Source organism: Podarcis tiliguerta (genome assembly GCF_965153285.1).
Source record: "Podarcis tiliguerta genome assembly, chromosome: 1".
Classification (NCBI taxonomy): Eukaryota; Metazoa; Chordata; class Lepidosauria; order Squamata; family Lacertidae; genus Podarcis; species Podarcis tiliguerta.
In genome coordinates this window covers 88,796,096-88,809,477 of record NC_139534.1, presented here as the reverse complement: position 1 = coordinate 88,809,477, position 13,382 = coordinate 88,796,096, and the positions used below count along the sequence as shown (strand labels likewise).

The 13,382-nt window shown below is 44.8% G+C and overlaps 1 protein-coding gene across 2 annotated transcripts in view; it reads right to left on the bottom strand.

The window, feature by feature from the left end:
* Positions 1 to 6,031, bottom strand: part of SUSD6 (sushi domain containing 6) — a 58,640-nt gene extending 52,609 nt beyond the window's left edge. Inside the window, exon 1 of one of the 2 annotated variants that reach the window (XM_083399038.1) lies at positions 5,304 to 6,031. The gene's annotated coding sequence lies outside the window, so the exon portion shown is untranslated. The remainder of the gene's footprint in view (positions 1 to 5,303) is intronic. The other variant, XM_083399036.1, reaches the window with a different exon arrangement.
* Positions 6,032 to 13,382: the final 7,351 nt, after the last annotated feature.

The following is a 13,382-nucleotide window of genomic DNA, read 5'->3' as shown; positions in this document are numbered from 1 at the left end:
TCAAAGTCATTGGGTAGCTAGAACAGCAACAGCACAGGGAAGCAGCTGCAGTGATTCATGCTCTGGTAACCTCTTCTTTGTATTACTGAAACACACAATACATGGGGGAGTCTTTGAAAACCTTGCAGAAATTTCAGTTGATCCAAAATAAGATGGTCAACTAGGACTGGACCTTATGACCATAATACACCAGTACTTGCTTGCTTCCCTCCATCCCGCTCTTTCTTTCTTTTGCACTAGCTTCAAGTATTGTTCTGGGCCCAACTCAAAGTTCCAATATTAAGCCTTTAAAGCCCTAAAAGGTTGCAGACATGTTATCTGAACAATAGTCTCCTTTCACGTAACACCTGCCACATTAAGGACATCAAGGACCTTTTTCAGGTGTTCCACCAAACGAGATCCAGCAGGTAGCTACCGATTGAAGTTTTAATTGGTTATTTGCTATAATTGGTTTTAGTGTTTATATTGTGCCTGGGTCACTTTTGAATGGAAAGCCCCTTATTAATAGTAATAGTATCAATAATAAGACTTTTCAGTGGTGCCACCCTAGCTGTACAATGTCTTCTTAGAGAGGCTCCCCTGACACCCACACTTAGGATAGATTGGGACAAATTTGAAAAAGACTTACTGGTAATTGTCAAAATATATCTATAACTGTTTGTTCCAAAGTATTATTGTCCTAACTGTGTTATTGTTCATTGTCCATTGTTCTTTTTATGCTTTGGAGTACACAAAAAGCAATTTTCATATTTGTTGATCTTTATGCTGACTGTGCTCAATACATAAGGACTTTTATTGCATATTATACTGTATCTTTGAATTGTTTTTATTATGCATGTTGTGTTTTTATCTTGTATTTTTATGCTGTGAACCACCCTGAGATCTATGGATGAAGGTCAGTATACAAATTTAATAAATTCTACTACTAATAATAATACTAACCCAGCCACAAGCCTGAGCATATTATTTTAGTTCTCTAGTTGCTTTACTCATTAAAGTAATTTTATTATCATTTGTTGGACACTGCCTGGGGTGATACTAAAGGAAGGGTGATTCATAAACAACAACAACAACAACGGCACACATGCAATAGAGTTTAGCTTACCTGACAACAAATGTATTTCTGAGCCTTAACCACAAACTGAAAATTAAACCAAACTTAGCTCTGACAACTCAGTTATTTATGAGGGGGGAAACTGGTTTTCATAACTTTCAACTGCCAATCAAAAACCACTGTACTATGCAAAGGATTCTGGAACATGTTCTTGGGTACCATTCATATGAGGCATGCACCAGCCCTGTTGGGCTTCACTCTTGCCCCCCCCCCCCAACATAATGTGACTCAGGACACACCCAACACTCCTTCAACTACTGTGGTACCTTTGGATGCGAACAGGAACCGTTCCGGAGCCCTGTTCGTATCCTGAAGCGAACGCAACCTGGGTCTGCATGGGTCGCGATTCACTGCTTCCGCACATGACGTCATTTTGAGTGTCTACGCATGCGCGAGCAGCGAAACCCGGAAGTAACGGGTTCTATTATTTCCAGGTCGCCGCAGAGTGCAACCTGAAAACGCTCAACCCAAAGTATGACTGTACTCACTGTTTGTGAAGAGAAGGAATGCTAGGTAGCTATCTTCTACGTTTCTTTGCTCTTTCTGATTTCTCACTGAAAACCCCTCATAAGATTCTAAGGATCAAAGTTCCCCAGAAGACATTGTAAATAAAACATATGCAATGACATAGGTTTTCCTCCTTGCAGACAGGCACACAGACTAAGCAGGCTCCAGCTTTTGCTACAGAGGCCACTTATGGAGCTGCTGCTTTGCACTTGCTGCTGCTACCTGCAAGAAAGAGAAAACTGCCCAGTTACTTATATGGCACTGTGGGCATGTAGTTTAATCCAATGCATGTTTGATTTTGTAAGTCAATCAAATTACATTCACTGAGTCAGAGAGCTCCTCCGGATGTTATCTTTGTAGAGTGGGAGCAAGAACACTGCAGTTCAAGTCTAGACTTCTTATATTACGCAAGTGGCATGGGAAGAAGCTGCACAGTTTGCAGCAGTTCCCATGTAGTGAAGCCAACTAAGAGGGTGCCCAAGTATGACTGCAAAGTACGCTCTCTTTTGTACCTGCAAGCATAATTGCCAGGTATAAGTTATCCACACATTGTCCATAAATCCACATAAATGGGCTTCAATGTTTAGCATTCAAAAAAGAACATCACTCACAACACTGTTTTGTCTTTCTCTGGTGGGGACAGTGCCCTGTCTGAAAAATTTCTTAGGCCTATGCAAGCATTTTCGTTTCTCTCTTGCCGTAGTTCTGGGACAGGCAAGTACATTTTATTACAGAAGGAGACAAAGTGGCATCCTCCTCCTGCTTCTGCACCCAAGCATCAGGCTTTAGATACTATAGTTCCAAGACTATTTCAACAACCCTGAGCAGAGTTTAGAAAAATCTCAACTTGTGCTAGGAAAACAACATTCTCTTTTGTTAAAAACACTTCTTCACTTTCCTTAAGAAAATCACTTTATTTTAAAAAAGAAAGAAAGAAAGAAAAACCCTGAATATCTACCATGATAGAAGAGAGCCTGCCAAGTGAAGCCTTGCTACACAATAGCATTTACTGGAACATAACGAAAGCACAATAAAATAAATTGGCAGTACTTGAGATACAAACAACTTCAAGCATCATCAAGAAATTTCAACATCTTCACTTCCTTCCCAGTTCAGACAAATGTATGACACAAGGTTACAATAAATTGTGATGACATTCAAAAACTTCAAACAAAAACCCACATTTCCTAAGAACTGAAGCTTGCCAAACTAGTGTCTCTTAAATTACTCCTCAGCAGGGACCCACAAATTCGTCTACCACACTTTCTGATGAGACCATCAGCTGGTGTCTTCCTCTGAACCTGTCAGATGGGGCAGTGATTTTTCCTCTGGATGCACTATACTTTCGGGACACCAGAATGCCACAGAAATGCAGGGAAGAAATGCAGCGAATTCAGGGAAGATCCTCACTCCACTCTCTAGTTCCAAGGTGGAGAAGGCAGCTATGGTTGAAGGGAAGACTGATCCCTTCCCTACTTCTACACTATGAGCTGGGGAAAGGAGCAGGGGGTTATGATTGTACAGCACACAAAGAGAATCCTAGCAGTTTCAAAATATTTTTGGTTAGCTAAAGCTTGCAAATTTGGGGATCCAAGTGTGTGGAGCTCTGCTCATCAGACACTATCACATTTTAAATTACCGTGTACTGTAAGTTGAGTATAGCCATTCAGGAAGAATCTAAAGACCAACATATCTCAACCATTTTTGCTTTTTTCAGCCCCTGGACTTTTGATACTAGAGTGGTGACTCTTGCTTACAGGCCTAGAATCAAAATGTTATTTCAAATAACAAATAGGTATAGGTATACTGAAAAGTGGGATGTAGTAAACAAAAAAAGCTATGTACTAAATAGATTCAATTGTTTGTATTATCTGTATAGTAGCAGAGCTTACAAAATTCTACAAAGCCGATGGGGGGCAGACCTAACATGGACAGGTGTACATTCACACACATGTACCCAAATAGTGAATGTCAACTCTATGATGCAATTCTTCAGCATAAGACAACAATTAAAAACTGAGAATCTCATCAATCCCCCACCCTTTAATATAAGGAATTTTTTTTTTAAGTATATCCAAATATTGAACAAAAGTTAAACCAGACAGAGGCCTTGTATAAAAATTCAGCTCCTCAGCACTAATATGCTAATATTCAGGTGGAAACCACCACTTAGAATGAAATATTCAATAGAAAGTGTCAATGTACCACTCAAGCTGATCTTGCATATACATTTTATAGGAAAGGAGAACTCATACATGAGAAGACCTTTTGTCAGCAGAAGGCTGTGCTGGTTTTTTCTACTTTAAGTTTATTATAGAACACATCCTAGCAGCTAACATTAGGATCAAACAGGATCAGCACACCAGCCACGATTATATACGATTAGCAATTCTTACGTAAAGTTTCGTGGAAGAGGAGCACATTACTGGAAAGCAAAGCATTCACTCTCTCTTAAATCCAATAATGGACTTTTATTCTTATTCATAGGCACAACTATTTTCTCATTACACCTCACAACTTATTTCAAAACAGAGATAAGCATATGAATGCAATATTTCATCTTCTAAAGCCCAAAAGGCTTTTGTAAAATAGCACAACTTTCTAAAGAGATACAGATTTTTATTATTTTTTTAAAAGAGTCTTCTTTCTTCCCCTATTCCTCTTTTTTAAAAGAGTGAGGTAGTTACTTACAGCCACACAACTTTCCCCAGGAAATTCAGCATTTGTAGAGCAGCACCCAAAGTACAGATTCAGACACAAAGAAACTAGACATTACCAGAGCCTAAGAGTCATTTCACCACCCACACCACCCGCTAAAAGGAGGTTTCAGAGACATGGCATAAATAAAGATTGTGTTCCGTTATGTCATCAAGCCCCAGAATTCTCTTTAGTAGCTGCCCCCAATGCAGACACAGGACAGGCACATCTGCATTTGAGAATCCACTGGTCTTCAACTAGTGGTTTGGGACATGGCCTGGACTAAGACAGGTTAGCACAGCAGTGCAATGATTACAGGAACAGAAAGTAAAATAATAATGACAATACTTTCGCTAAATGTTTGTGTGGCTTAAAAGAGGGTCACAGATCACCAAAAACTGCTGCATCTAACTAGCCCATCCTCCAGCAACTTTGAGCGTTCTGGCATCTCCACCACAGCTTTGTCCTGACAAGTTTCCCAGGCGATGATGGGATTTCTTCCCAGGATTTCTCCCCCCACCGTCACCCTTGGGAATCTAATCCTCTGAAGGAATTTTTTTTTTTGGGGGGTGGGGGGGAGACGAAGAGAGTGGCTGTCAGTCTCCATCCACAGATGCTCCCGCAGAAAACAGGGCTCAAGCATCTTCGCCCTCCGCCCTTTTGCCCCAAATCCACCTAAACCGTCGCCGTCTGTACTCGGCGGCTCTTTTATTATTTTCCAGAAGCCGCCCCCCACCCCACCCACCCCCCGGGCTCCGCAGAGCAGGTGTGCATGTCTGGGAAGGGGAAAGCCCAGGAACTCTTGACAGCCCCCCCCCCATGCCTGCCTGCCTTCCGCGCTTGGCTAACAAAGAACCAAAGGAGGTGGGGAGGGGTGGAGAGAAGGACGCGCCTTCAGCCCCACCGCCAGCCCCCTCCACACACCCCACACTTTCCTCGCCCGCCCTCCCCTCCCCACCCCCTTTCCCGGCAGCGGCTCGCTCACCCAGCCGCGGCTGGTTCCGGGAAGAAGGCGGCCCCTTCTTCTTCTTCTCCTCCTGCTACCTCCTCCTCCTCCTCGTCGCTCCAAGGCACTGAGAGGCTGGGCTGCCGCTGCTGTTGCCTTTGCTGCTGCAAGGCCCGCGTGCCCTTGTCTGCCTGGCCCTGGTTACGGCAGGGGAGGGACCCGTCTCCTCTTGGCGCAGGGCTCGGCCAATGCAACATTCGCGGCCGCCAGGGGAAATAAACAAACAAGCGAGGGGTTTTAAATAGATAGAAATGCCAAGGCTAAAGTAGCTCCGGGGCAACGTCGCGCGGGCGGCGGCGAAGGCGAGGGCACTTTCCCTCCCCCCCCTCCTTCCTCCTCTCGTCTCTTCAGTCTGCTTCGTTCGGACTCCGACGCCGAGTCCCGCTTCCTCCTTCGCCGCCGCCGCCACAAGCAACAGCCGCTCTCGGTCGTTGCTCCGCCTGCGCTCTAGCGCGAGCTCGCCTCACGCGCCGGGCCTGGCGAGTGGGAGGGGAGGGAGGCGGGGGAACGAGGGCGGCCTGCCCTCCCTCGGCGAGGGTTTAAAGGGGCAGAGCAGCTGCTCCTGCCGCCTGCAGGGTCGAAGTTAGAACCCTGGCGGGAGGGAAAGGATTGATCGGGGCGAGGCTCCCCAGGCCGGAGGAATACAAGGGAAGGGAGGAGCCTCGCCGGCCGGCCTTAACAACGCGGGAGATCAGCCAGCGCCTTCCCGCACGTGGACTGCCGCCTCCCCGCTCTCCTCGCGCGGCCTCGGCGGCTGTGGGAAGAAGAGGAGGAGGAGGAGCAGCTCCCTCCTCCGGGGCGGGGAATATGGGAGGAAGGGAAACAGGCAGGAGGAAGCGGGCTGGCTCCGTTCTCTTCCCATGTGCGAGGTTGCCCACTTTGCGCCCTGTGGCTTTGGGGTATTTTCGTCTCTTCTCATAATGTGCCTTAACTCTGAGCGCAGGGGGCCTTGACTTCTCTCCCCCTCCCCCGCTTTATTTATTTCTCCTCTTCAGCGTTAAATGGGTTGTCAGAGGAGACAAGCTTCCGAATGCAAAATGTTACATACGCTAGAGAACAAGTTGGCAGTTGTGGTTTCTGTCGCCAACCCCACCCTTTCCACAATATTGCCCTATCCTTTCTGTCCTCTCCATTTTCTCTTTTGCCACTTTGTATTCGTCCCTTTTATCGGATCAACCTGCTTATCCATTCCATACCCATTTCCCCCCATTCTTTGCTCGCAACCCATCCTCACCCAGTGCCTGAATGGACTTCTGCTGTAGAAAGTCAAATCTCTGGATAAGTTATTTCCTCGCTTTATCAAATGAAAATTCCGAGTCTTGCAGCTCCTCCCCTATCTAAATAAAACACCATTTAGCATCCAGAAACACACTTTTGTGAGAGAAACTGCCAACACTAATAATTGCTGCTTTTGTCAGTAATTTCCCAAAGAGGTGCAGCATGAGGCCCTCTGAGGTGCTTTTCATACAGCTTTTAATCTGATATCTTTGTCACTGGTTTTGAAAGACTACACATTTGTTCTTCCACTTTGTTTTCCTGTTATCTCAAACTCAAAAGAAGTGCTTAAGGCTTGACAATCTGAAAGTACCCAAGCCTTTGCGGAATCAGAAGCCCACAGATTCTTTCTACCAGGAATGAGGAACTTGTGGTCTCCAGATTCTCCCAAACTACAGCTCCCATCTTTTCTGGCCACTGGCCATCCTGGGGCTGTATCCAATTACCGTAAGTCCATCCCAAGAGTAGACTCAAAATTAATGAACCTAAATTAGTCATGTCTATTAACTTCATTCAGCCTGTTCTGAGTAGGACCAGCACTGGAAACCACCTCAAAGCCACAGGTTCTGCTCTATATTCTTGCTCATCTGGTGTGTTCATGAGTTAAATTACACTTTGATCACACTCTTTTTTCCAGTGCTCAAATAAACCAAGGTGAAACTGGGAAAAAAAAGTCAGAAAGGTGTATCTTTTATGAAGGCCTGTTTTGTATTTATTAGGGGAGGGGTGTAATATTTGATACATTTATGTATATTATTCTGTGTGTTCATAATAAAAGGTAAATAAATCTCCTTAGTGGCAAGGTGATTATGATGGTATCACCATATTTAAAATTGGCTGCACAGCTTAGGTCCAAGCTATCTGAAAGAATGTTTTGGCTCATATGCAAATGCCTGGGTTTTGAGATCTTTCTTTGTTTACCTATGCAAGACACTGTTTCTTAGCACCCACAATTGTTTGGGTTTCATATTGGGTATTTGTGTCTGGAGTCCCAAGCAAGGACTATCCCTCCTCTGAAGTCTAAGTGTGCATACATAAGGCTACAGAGATGTAGTTCCCTGCCAAGCGGCCTTTCATCTGAGCAAATTCTCCCTCACGGTAGTGTCCTGTGTACACCATATCCTGTGATCTTGTGTTGCAACATGGGTGGGACGGTTGTCAATTCAGGGATGTCTGTAAAAAAAATTCAGGGACGTCTGTAAAAAAAATGTTTTAAATCCCTCCTATTACATCAGGTTTGAGCTGATGTAGAATCACAGTGTCAACAACAGTGTGGCACTTCAAGTCAACCATGTCAAGAGCCTGATGTGTCTCGCTGTTCCTACTGCCTGACAGGGGCTCCAACCGTGTCACCTGCCCTGTCTACTGGAAATTCCCCGTGGGCAGGCAAGAATCCATTGGGTAACTGGCCACATCCTACCACGAGAAAAATTATTCATTTGGAAAGCCCCATATGATTATGACATGTCATGAACTAGGTTTTCTTTTTTAATATATCCTCATTCTTTCTCCTTTTGTCTTTTCTTGTCTCTCCTAAAACATAGTTTTTAATGAGCTAAGAATGACAGTGTAAAAAAGAACCGATTCCAAAGAAATGGAAAATAACAGCAAGGAAAAACCAAATACATAGACAGCACAAAGGAGACATGTGATACCACATGCCAAATATATCCCAAAAGGCCATGAAATCTTTCAAGTCCTGCTGCATCGATCTCTTAAGGAAGATGGGAAGTGTTAGATGAGAGTCAGACGACTGCATCATCTGGCTCAGTATTTGTTTATAATGGTTGCCAGCAGCTCTCCAGAGTTGCAGGCAGGGGTTTTTCCTAGCTCAACCAGGAGATGCCAGGAATTGAACCCAGGGACCTTCAGCAGCCTTAATAAACTACAGGTCGGGGGGGGGAATTGGGGAGACGCTATGACTGTTTAAAGTGGTATAGTGCTTTAAACGTATGGTGTGCATGAGGCTAATATTTTACATCCTAACAACTAAGCATACTCAGGGTTGCTTGTATTAAGCAGACTGTGCAAGAATACCCATAAAGAACATACACCTGCATGTCATGTATTTCAAACTTTCAAGAACACAAAGTGCAAGTTTGATTCATATGGTTCAGTGAAAGCTAAGAGGACTCCTCCCATCTGGCTTCCTGACAGGCACTTTGCTTGTTCCTTAATAATAAACATACTCCAAATGCAATTCAGCAGCCCTTTAGCAACCAGTCATTTCCTGCATTTTACACGTGTGTATTGCAAACATAAAAACATATGCTAAAAATGACCAGGGGCCAGGGAGGGAGAGGACAGGTTGCCTGTAAGTGCTGCCCTTTTAGCAGTCTTGATGACACAATGTCAGCCTGTGCACCTTCTAGGATAGCGTTAAATTCACAGGTTCCTGCTTATATGACACCCTGAGCCTTTATAAATAAAATGAAAAAGTAAGTGTGGGGGGGGGGAGAGAAAACACACAATGTATGGCACAAAATGGCAGGAAACATTTTGGTTGTGTATGTCGTCCAGAGTGGCTGGGGCAACCCAGCCAGATGGGCAGGGTATTATTATTATTATTATTATTATTATTATTATTATTATTATTCCTGACCGAAGTATAAGTAGCAATGACAAGGAAGGCTAATGTAACACACAGGAAGCTTGCTTGTCTGAAAAAAGAGACAATGCACATACTTTTGTAAACCAATAAAATCTTTAATTTTAAAAAAATTATATAAAAAAAGAAAGTTTGCTTGAATTTGGTCCAAGGACATGACTACATGCTAGCTGTCAACAACACATTACCTATTCAAAATGCTCTGCGTATAAACAGCATCTATTCAGAGGCAGGAAACAGCTGTATTATCCACTTACTAGACGATTTCTACTTAGACAGGAAAGCAAAAGGTGAAAGAGCTGCACAAGAATTCCCCTGCTGTTTGTAGCATACCCTCCAGCATTTCTCCGATGAAAATAAGGACGCCCCATTCTATAATGATAATTTTACTATTTATACCCCACATCTCACTGGGTTGTCCCAGCCACTCTGGGCAGCTTCCAAAATAATAAAAAACATAATGAAACATAAAAAAAACCCACTTCCCTATACAGCAGGGATGTCCAACTCCCAAGAGATTGCGATCTACTCCTGGAATAAAAAAACTGGCAGTGATCTACCCATTTTTTTTGGGGGGGGGGGAATCCAAAGTTGTTGAGTTGTTTTTTTTAAAGGGGGAAGGGGGAGCAACATAGTTCTGCTTTTGGGGGGGGCACTCCATAAATCGCTCACAAACCAATAGACGCTCCGCAGCTCTCATCTATGACACAGCTTCATCCCCACTGGGGCCATCGCAGGAAAGCAGGGAACGGATGCCAAGAACAGTCTAAGGACAGCTGATGCCATGGGTAGACCGGCACTGTTGGGGATCCAAGAAGCCTCCTAATGGAGTGAACTTGCGGCAGCTTGCTGGCAGGGACTTCCTAAACACCAATGTACCAGGGTGCCAGCAGCCTAGCAACGACTGACTCACGCCAGGTCAGGACGGCACACACACGGATGCTCTTTTTCTCCGCAGAGAAAAATGAGCCAGCGATCCACCATAATCTATCACAATCACCCGGGGATCGACATGTTGATCGCGGCTGACTCGATGGACACCCCTGCTATACAGGATTGCTTTCAAACAGCTTGGGGGGTCAGATAACTCCATACCCTCCAACATTTCTTCAATGAAAATAGGGACATCCTAAGGAAAAGTATGACATTCTGAGATCAAATCATAAATTGGGGCGGCTTCTCTAAATCAGGGACATCCCTGGAAAATAGGGACAGTTGCAGGGTCTGTTGTAAGCAGCACAGTCGTACCTCGGGTTACATACGCTTCAGGTTACATACTCTTCAGGTTACAGACTCCGCTAACCAAGAAATAGTACCTCGGGTTAAGAACTTTGCTTCAGGATGAGAACAGAAATAGTGCTCCGGCGGCGTGGCAGCAGCAGGAAGCCCCATTAGCTAAAGTGGTGCTTCAGGTTAAGAACAGTTTCAGGTTAAGAATCGACCTCTAGAATGAATTAAGTACTTAACTCGAGGTACCACTGTATATGCTTTAGTTTGATTTGTGTCTTCGTTCTGCAACAAGAAGCAAAAATGCAGAGGAGAGAACTGCAGGGGGTCTCTCTACCACATGGAGAGACTCCCTAGGTTTTGCAGGGAAAACGGGGGTGTCAAAACTACCTCCTGCCTCACATCCAAAACCATCCAAGGCTGACGGCTGGATGTGCGTGCCGCCCTCATGCTGCCAGGAAGGGAACCATGGCAGCCGAGAGATGCACAGGCAGAAGCTGTCAGCCAGCTGGCACTGGGAGTTAGGCTGAAGGAAAGCAATGAAGCAGACAAGCACTTGCTTCCCTCTAGCTTGGGGCCTAATGGGGAAGAAAGGACCTGGCTGTGGAAAATAAACAGCTTCCTATCTTCCAAGCCTAAATTCCCACCCAAACAGACCCTTTAAGTCAGTGTTCATCAATATTTTCAGACCTGGAACCCAACTGTAATTCAAACATGCATTTGGGGGCCCATTTCTCTCTCTCTCTCTCTCTCTCTCTCTCTCTCTCTGTGTGTGTGTGTGTGTGTACCATATATTTGAATGGTGGTAGTGCTGCTGTTTTGACCCATCTTAGCTCAGGCAGGCCACAACCCTGTACTGGCTCGCAACACACCTGCAGGAGACTAATGCTTTAAGCTGTGAAATGAGGCCTGCCATTTTAGAGTTTAAAGGTTCATGGGGATGCGGTGACGTGCACTGGGGGTGGGGAAATTGGTCTTGGAGGGAATGCTTGAAGATTCACATTCAGAACAACCCGTCAATAATGATATCAGTTGATTGGCAGGATGCGAATGGTGCTGTGGTCTAAACCACTGAGCCTCTTGGGCTTGCCAATTGGAAGGTCAGCAGTTCGAATCTGCATGACGGAGTCAGCTCCCGTTGCTCTGTCCCAGGTTCTGCCAACCTAGCAGTTTGAAAGCATACTAATGCAAGTAGATAAATGGGTACTGCTGCAGCGGGAAGGTAAACAGCGTTTCTGTGTGCTCTGGCACTCGTCATGATGTCCCTCTGTGCCAGAAATGGTTTAGTCATGCTGGCCATATGACCCAGAAAACTCTCTGTGGACAAACGTTGACTCCCTTGGCCTGAAAAGCGAGATGAGCACTGCACCCCATAGTTGCTTTTGATAATAATAATAACCATCCAGGGGTCCTTTACCTTTATACCAGTTGATTGGCAGGTATGTTGTCCTGGCCACCTGACAAAGTTGGCCCATGATCTGGCCCACCCTACCCAAAAGGTTCCTGAAAGTTTTCACAATGCCCCAAGGCCTTCAGAGGAACAAAAGAGAGCCTTTGGCTCTGAGGGATTCTGAGTAACTCACCACTCCTATCTTCTCTGCCCATTCCCATAAGCAGTGGCAAGATAAAAAAAAATGCCAAAGGGCTAAACACATGCTATATGTACAGAAGAATATGAGAAAATAAGAAGAGCCTTGCTGAGTCAGGCCAAAGGTCAATTGCATCCAGCATCCCATTCTCCCCGTGGCCTCGGGGAATCCCACAAACAGGAACTGAATGCAACAGCGCTCCTCCCAGAAACTGGTATTTGGAGACATCCCTGAAATTGTAGTCAGTGTTTCAGATGGAAATCAGATTAAAATCTGAGGTTTCCCCCCCACCCCCAACTGCTTAACCTGATCCAGGAAGCAATTTCATGGGCGTCAACTGTGCAAAAGTTCTACCAACCATGCCAATCCCGCTTTGTCAATACACCTTCTATTTTTAGCAAATATAGACTAATATAAACATTTAGCCTTTTCAGATCTTGGTGTGGGAAAAGGCACACTGCTTGGGGAGTGTTCTCAAAGCCTTGGAAGTAATTGCTATGGTTGGCTCTTGAGCTTTTCTCCTAGATGAATGGTATTGCCGTTCATAACAACCAAAAGGAACTTTAATGTAATGCATGACAATGACAGTGCGTTCTAACAAAGTACTAATGTGGTGACACACACAATAATGCCATTTGTTCAAGGTCTCACCATGAGTTTCTTATTTTGGAGCGCTTCAGGTGGCAAACCTATTCGCCTTTCAGCCCTTGTTCAATTGTTTGAAAGTTGGTTGATTGAAAAATTAAAAATAAAGTAACTAATATCTGATCAGTGAGTGCCCTCTAGTGATGAAAAATATTCAAATCCTCTGCCTATAGATTGGAAATCCCCTATGACATCTGCCTGTTTACAGTTTCTAAGCACCGCCCTTTAAACTCAAATGTGAAATCTTATCTGGATCTGACTCAGTGTAAATCTGTGTTTCTTCCTCCAGAATTAAGCACAATGCAAGCTGGGCTGAGCAATCCTATATTCATATTAACCCAGCACAGGAGATATGCCACCACTGCACTGGTAGAACGGCCGCTATATCCAATCCATGCTCCGTCCAGGGCAAGAGGAAAACACCCTAGCAGAAAATGCAGAAGCCAATCAGGAGCTATACTGGCAATAATGCCCCTAAGCTGCCTATGCAGGAACAAATAATGAACTCATGACAATCGGAACATAGCATGACTAGTGGCTGTTGCACGTGCTGAGGTGCTGGTGTCTGTCAGGGCTGGTTCAGCATGAAGACTCAGAGATGAATAATAAAGCTAATTCTTTTATTCAAGGCAATGGAACACACACAAACCTGTGGCAGACCCTCCAAGTGTCTCTATTTTGCTGGGACAGTCCCAGATTTACAGAAGCCACCCC